We start from the raw sequence: 6,000 nt of genomic DNA, 5'->3' as shown, positions 1-6,000 counted from the left end.
CCTTCAGATTTTAGGACACTGTACAAAGGGCTAATACCAATCCTTCAATGGGAAGATACTTTAAAAAAGTACCTGTGTGGTTGTTGATTTATATAGTTAGGCATAATACCTTGCCTCACCTAACTTGACTGGTGTTGACCCTCTCTGGCAGGGCTTACCTCAGCTTGCCTTATAGTGAAGCACTGATAATAACTATCCTTAAAAAGTTGAAGTTCTGACGTGAGGAAAGGGGAGATTTGTTTTCTGATTCATAGAGCACAGGAATGATCAGTGACTTGAAATACAGATATTTTTACTTTACTATGAGAAAGGATTTACCATTAAAAAAACCCTTTCATTCAGTGATGTTGGAGGAAAGACTGACTTCTCTTTCTATTCTGTATATAGAAAGTATTACCAAACTGTGGTCATTCAATGGGTTATTTCTGTGAGGGTTCAAATGGAGTCTGGGAGATTTGATGGGGTGTGGTAAAGTGGAACCCAAACATCAGATGGGGATTGCACCCGATAACCTTTAAGTTAATGATTAAGAGTGCTGGCTCAGAAATAAGACATACTTGGTCCAAATACCAGCTCTTCCACTTTCTATCTATCATGTACAGTTTTAAACTTCACGCCATGAAAGTTAGATACTACGTACATTGTTATTCTTAATTTTAATTGGAGTGTTAAGTCACTTACACTTAATGTAAGAATTGATATGGTTGGATTTAGTTCTATAATTTTATTCTGTGTTTCTTGTTTGTTCCATCTGTTTTTTGTCCTCTGTCCCTCTTTGCCTTATTTTGGGTTAAACATTTAGCCAAATACCACGCTGTGTGGGTGCAAGGTGAGACTCTGCCAGGCCCAGCAGAGAACAGCTGTTGGGGAACAGTAAGCTGAATAGAGGTTCCGAAGGTTCTCCAGGGCTGGGAGACATAGGCACTTGGACCAGCCAGAATGGGGAGACCCCACAAAGCACCAGGCATTTAGTTGGCATCTTGGAGGGACTGTACACTTATGCCTTAGTGTTTGGGTCCCTGGGCAGGGTTTGGAGGCTTCTTTCTACAGATCCCTTCCCTCTGGGACCTGGCCCTACACATTCTCACCAATGCAGTATCTCTTATATCTCACAGATTCTACTTTTCCACACTGCAGTCTGGAATGTGCCCTAGGCAAAGAGCTACTAGAGCACCTGGGGGCTTCCGTCCTGTGTTTCCCCTCTCTCAGCTTAACAGTCCATGCTGTGATCCCGCGTCTGAAAATAGCCTTGGGTCTTCTGTGCAGTTTTGCAGTTGCTTACAGTGGGAAGGCTAACCTAGAATCTGTTATGCCATCATGCTGGAAGCAGAAGTCAATTACTCTTATATTAGAGATGAGAAAATGGAAGAATGGTAAGGTTGAACAACGCATCCAAAATCACACAGCAGTTTAAGTATCAGAGCTGGAATTCAGACCCGGGCAGTCTGACTTCAGAGCTCCTCATTTAATTACTGAATGAAAAATGGCCTCTATATACATGCAAGCTGTTTGGTTCAGTGTCAGGAGCATAGTATGTCCTTAACAAAGTGTAGCTGATTATTCTTAAAGACCCTAAATTATGAATTGGTATCAATCCTAGCTCTTCAAAACAGAAGATGGTCAATAGGACATTCGCACCACCACATGAGTTGGGATTCTTGATTAATACTAATCTTTACTACCGTCCTACCATTAGCAAATGAAAAATGGGCATTTGCTGAAGTCCTTTATTGCTTAAGTCCTGCTTATTTGCATGCACAAAATATTAAATCCTTAGTCGGCTTTTTTGCCATTAAATTCTACTTTATTCATTAGAAATATAAAGCAAAACAAAACAATCCAAGCAATCAGGCATGGATGGGGACTCCTATCAATTTCAAATCAGTAGCTATTGTGCAGTAATACCCCCATCTGGCCATAAAGCAGATTGCAGCAGAATGAGGGCACAAGTTCACAAATGCAAATATTTGTAATAAAACCCTGCTCTTAATCTACCATCTAATATTTAATTCTTTTTTTAAAGTTTCTTTTTGGGGGGGAGGGGCAGAGAGAGACGGAGAGAGACAGAGAGAATCTCAAGCAGGCTCTGTGCTCAGTGCAAGGACCAATGTGGGGCTCAAACTCATGAACCATGAGATCATGACCTGAACTGAAATCAAGAATTGGGCACTCAACTGATGGAACCACCCAGGCACCTCTAATTCTTAATTCTTAATCTACCACCTAAATGAGTCTAATTTTCCATCTTCTATAAAAATTGATAATGAGACCTCTTTAAGCCCATGCCTTTCCTTGGTTTTAGCCCATATGCTTGAAAAGTTTGCCTCTGTCTTCTGCCCTTCCCCACCTTTTTACTGAGATCTGTTAATTTCTTTCAAACTTCAGTTCTCTCTACTAGCACAGAATGCAATAGACACATGGCAGTTGCGCACTCACTCTGATTAACACAGGAAGGAGAACTAGTTTATTCAGATCATCTTTCCACTCCAATCTTGCCCCGGACCAAAAAGGCCAGACAAGTAAACATGTGTATATTCCATTCTATTGACGTGATATTCAAATTAACTGAGTAGCAGCTGGCAGATCATTGCACATGTTCTTTGTAAATGACCCTTTTGATAAATCCTAACCTTAAAAAACTTACAAAGGGAAATGACAAAATCAGGAAAAGGTAAATTAAATACATTAAATCAAGGCTTGCTTTACTGTTACCTTCCAACAAGCCCAAACCTTCCCTTCCTTTTTTCCTTTGCTCTTTTTAAAATTGGAAGTATCACCGATATATAGTATTATATTCATTTCAGAAGTATAACAAATAATTTGGTATTTTATGTACTGTAAAATGATCACAAGTCTAGTTAATAAGATTAATAATCATCACACATGATTACAAATTTTTTTCTTGTGATGAAAACTTTTAATCTTAAAAGTTTTTGCTCTCAGCAATTTCAAATATAGAATTCAGTATTCCTAACTACAGTCACCATGTTGTATGTTACATTCCCATGACTTATTTTATAACTGGAAGTTTGTAACTTCTGACCCCCTTCATGCATTTCACCCACACCCACGGCCCCCCCACCCCTGGCAACCACCAATCTGTTCTACATATCCATGAGTTGGACCAAAATTCCTTTTTTTGATATCAGCTTTACTGCTGGGCAGAAAGCCATCATCATCTCCTATCTGTGAATAATTCTGAATATGCTGTCAAGCTAGTAAAATGTTCAGAGTGGACCACATCTTCAATAATCTCCACAAGTTTGCATTTTTTCAGGTAAAGCTGTACTTTAATGTGTCCAAATAAATTCATTGTTCTCTCAATCTAATAAAAGCTTTTCTTTGTTCTAATACTCAGAAGTTTTCAGGCTGTGAATCTATACTTTTTAGAACTCATATTACAATATGGGGCTTTCATGATTTTTTTTTTAATTTTTTTTTTCAACGTTTATTTATTTTTGGGACAGAGACAGAGCATGAACGGGGGAGGGGCAGAGAGAGAGGGAGACACAGAATCGGAAACAGGCTCCAGGCTCTGAGCCATCAGCCCAGAGCCTGACGCGGGGCTCGAACTCACGGACCGCGAGATCGTGACCTGGCTGAAGTCGGACGCTCAACCGACTGCGCCACCCAGGCGCCCCATGGGCTTTCATGATTTTTAACTGTTCTTCGGCCCTTAAAGTACACTGTTATTCTGGATGTAGGCTTACTCATGGTGGGCTTTGTCCTCATGTTAGGGTAATTTATATTTCATTTCTTACATATCTTTTAGATATCAAGAGGAATTTTTTCCAAATGCAAATATGCCTTGCCATGGGAGCACATACACAGATCACCCGCAGAGGCCCACTAAAAGAAAAAACTACCTACAGATTCATAACCAATCCTTTCTCTAGAATTATAATAAAAGGCAAAAGATATATCTAAAGAGAAACCGGAGTATTCCAGAGTTGTAATTTTGTATGATTTATAAATTACATGATTAATCTGATTTTTTCTATTAATATCTTTTCTCACTAAGCTATAGTCTATATCTTTGGTTGGGCTCCCGATGGAGCAGACGGAGAAGGAGACAGTGGGATTGGAGCAGGAGGTTTATTTAGCAAATGTTTTTGGGATCCTCATCTGTGGAAAGAATGGGAAGAAATGGGGATTGAGCAGAGGAGGAGTTGGTTTGTGATATAATCTCAACCAAGTTCTCAACTGACCCCATGGGAATCTCCGAAGCTGAATGGCCCTTCAGAATTGTCCCAAATTAGAGGAAGAGGGTCAGATCTTTGTTTGCCTGGCATTGGATTTAGCCTGCCAGAAGAAGGGGATGTGACTGACTTGAATGAAGTGACTCTTCAATTTCTAAGTTACTTCCAAGTTCTGATAGCCAGGTCTGGCATCGTGGATGTGCAACTTGTGTAGTTACACAGGGCTCCAGGCTTAGAAAGGCCTCACTCTTAGTTTAATACTCTGCCATCTTTGTCTTAAAATTCTTAATTTTTTATCAGGGAGCCCCAGATTTTCATTTTGCATTGGGCCCCACAAATTATGTCATTGGTCCTTTACAGGGTTCTCCCTCTTGGGCACCCAGATTCTCTCCTTTCAGTCAATGGGTCTGGGTCCAACAACTGGCTTGGGTCTGGAAACTGGATGAGGGATCATTTTTATTGAGGTGTTTGCCGTCAGCCTACTGATCATCCATCTTGATTTGACTGTACAGATAGAGCAGTACCCTTGCTAACTGACCATCTGTGTTACCATGTTCTATAGACCCTCTCCATATCTTTCAGGCTGGCATGCTGGACTGGCCACCTATCATAATTGCAGCCGTCAGGTTTCTAACAGTTATGTACTAACAGTTATGTACCCTCCATTAATTGGGGTCCTATCATGTCCCTTGCTATCAGTGAACCCAAATGGGTATTTATTACATAATGTAATGTGGGTCAACACTGTATCCCAGAAGCCTGTTTTAGTGCTGGGCATATTGGTGTTCATAATTTATTAAACTCATATTATCATATTGGGCTATTGCTACCTTCGTCACTCTTCTATTCATCACTTGATGCCTATCATGTTAGAACTGATGCCTTGTTAGAACTGAGGCTATGGCATTGTTGCCTGCTCAAAGCCTATTGGGAAATTCACCTAATGTGGTTAACAGGTAAAACTGATTATATGGGTTAAGAGCCTTAAGAAAATGGTGAAAATGTTATTAAAGATCACCTGATGGTGCAGCTCCCTCCCTAGAAAGTCCCAACAGAGGGGACATTTCAACAGTATCTTTAAAAACACATGCTTCCTCCAGATCCAGAAAGCAGCAGAGAAAACAGTCAGCAGGAGGAGTAGGATTTCTGGGCACCTTATACTCAGACCTCATCATTTCATCAGTACTATTTAGAACCAAATTATAGTCCTTCCCGTCCACCTCTCCCCCCCGCCCCCACACCAGGATCTTTTCTTTTTCCAATGCCTTATGAAATCTTTCCTCAACTTACCCTCTTCAAAGTCAGCATTTTGCTCTGCAGAAGTCATCTCTAAAGTTCATTGTGCCCCTTCTATATTCCAGAGCATCCATAAAAACCTAAAGTAGTCTAAACTTAATGACCCACAAGTTCCTGTTTATGCCTAAATTTGTTTCTAGACTGTGTATTCCTTAACTTCATCAAGAACAGATCCTTAGAATTCCATGGTTTAACTGATATGTATAGCTATAATATGAAACAGTGTTCTTTACAGTTTTAAATAAGTTACATGCAGTGGTTTTCCTTTATTGTTTTGTTCTTCTCAAAGGATTCCACTTAGGTCTGATTTTTTCCCAGACAGAAAAATACTTGTTACATACTTCCTACTAGATTATCACTTGAGATTGTCAAAACCTACCTTTATCATTCAGCGCTCCCTTGCTCTGAAGCTTTCCCTGAGCTCTGAAAACAGGCCTGAGACTTCCATCTAATCTACAAAAGGAGCACTATCCACTGGTGCTGGCAGATGGACCGCTTGAGGTGT

This window comes from Lynx rufus, unplaced genomic scaffold (assembly GCF_022079265.1).
Source record: "Lynx rufus isolate CCGP_SWC_20201006 ecotype Redwood Valley unplaced genomic scaffold, mLynRuf1.p SCAF_2, whole genome shotgun sequence".
Lineage (NCBI taxonomy): Eukaryota > Metazoa > Chordata > Mammalia > Carnivora > Felidae > Lynx > Lynx rufus.
Note: the sequence above shows the minus strand (reverse complement) of the source record.